Below are 1,095 nucleotides of genomic sequence, written 5' to 3' on the forward strand. Positions count from 1 at the left end.
AGAATTGAACCTAAGATTTTAACCACTGAGCCACATGTCCAGCCTTGCTTTACATTTTACTTAGAGACAGGGTCTTGCTGAGTTGCTTAGTGCCTCCCTGAAAGGAAAGTGAGGAAACGAGAGACAGGCAAGTGAGAAATGAAAGACGATGGAGACCAGGCAGAGATACATATGAGAGTTTATTTGTCAGAGCTGACAAAAAAGAGGCCATCTCTCCATAGACATAGAGAGGCAATACAGGCTTGGGGTTCAGAACCTTTATGGGGCAGGCTCAGGGATTAAAGCTGGGCAGGTCCTAATGTTGTGGTGAAGCATTGGGTTGGTATGAGGGAATGGTGAGCCTTTCTCAGAAAGGCCCTTGGGCAGGAAAGCAAAATTTTTCTCAGAATGGCAGCTGTCACTTAAGATGGGTGTGCAGATGCTAAGCAAGGACCTTATACTCCCTAAGTTGCTGAGGCTGGTTTTGAACTTGAAATCCTCCTTCCTCAGCCCCCTAAGTGGCTGTGACTACAGGCGTTGGCAATGGTACCCTAATATCTCTATGATTTTGAGTAGTCTTAATACCACATATAAAATCATACAGTATTTGTCTTTGCATAACTGGCTCATTTCACTTTAGCATAGTAGCCTCAAATTCCAACCATATTAGATGCATATGTCACAATTTCCTTCCTTTTTAAAGCTAAATTCTGTTGTATTTATATATCATATTTTGCTTATCTTATCTGTTAGAGTTGCTTCCACGTCTGAGTTATTGTGAAAATGCTGCTCTGAATATGAGAATAACATATCTCTTTTTTTGTGGGGGCGGGGGTGCTGGGGATTGAACCCAGGGCCTTGTGCATGCAAGGCAAGCACTCTACCAACTGAGCTATAGCCCCAGCCCAAGAATAACATATCTCTTTTAGACCCTGCTTGCAATTCTTTGGAATTTATACTCCAAAATGTAATTCATAGAACATATGGAAATTTTCATGTTTAATTTTATGTATTTATGGTGCTGGGGATTTAACCCCCAGGGCGCTCTACCAATGATTAGTTACATCCCAAGCTCTTTTATTTTGATTTTGAGAGAGGGTCTTCCTAAGTTGTTGA

General features: G+C 41.6%; 1 non-coding gene across 1 annotated transcript; it reads right to left on the reverse strand.

The window, feature by feature from the left end:
• Positions 1-808: 808 nt before the first annotated feature.
• Positions 809-881, reverse strand: Trnaa-ugc (transfer RNA alanine (anticodon UGC)). The gene has a single exon. It is a non-coding gene; the product is annotated as a tRNA-Ala (tRNA).
• Between the last annotated feature and the right edge of the window lie 214 nt (positions 882-1,095).

Source organism: Marmota flaviventris, chromosome 5 (assembly GCF_047511675.1).
Source record: "Marmota flaviventris isolate mMarFla1 chromosome 5, mMarFla1.hap1, whole genome shotgun sequence".
Lineage (NCBI taxonomy): Eukaryota > Metazoa > Chordata > Mammalia > Rodentia > Sciuridae > Marmota > Marmota flaviventris.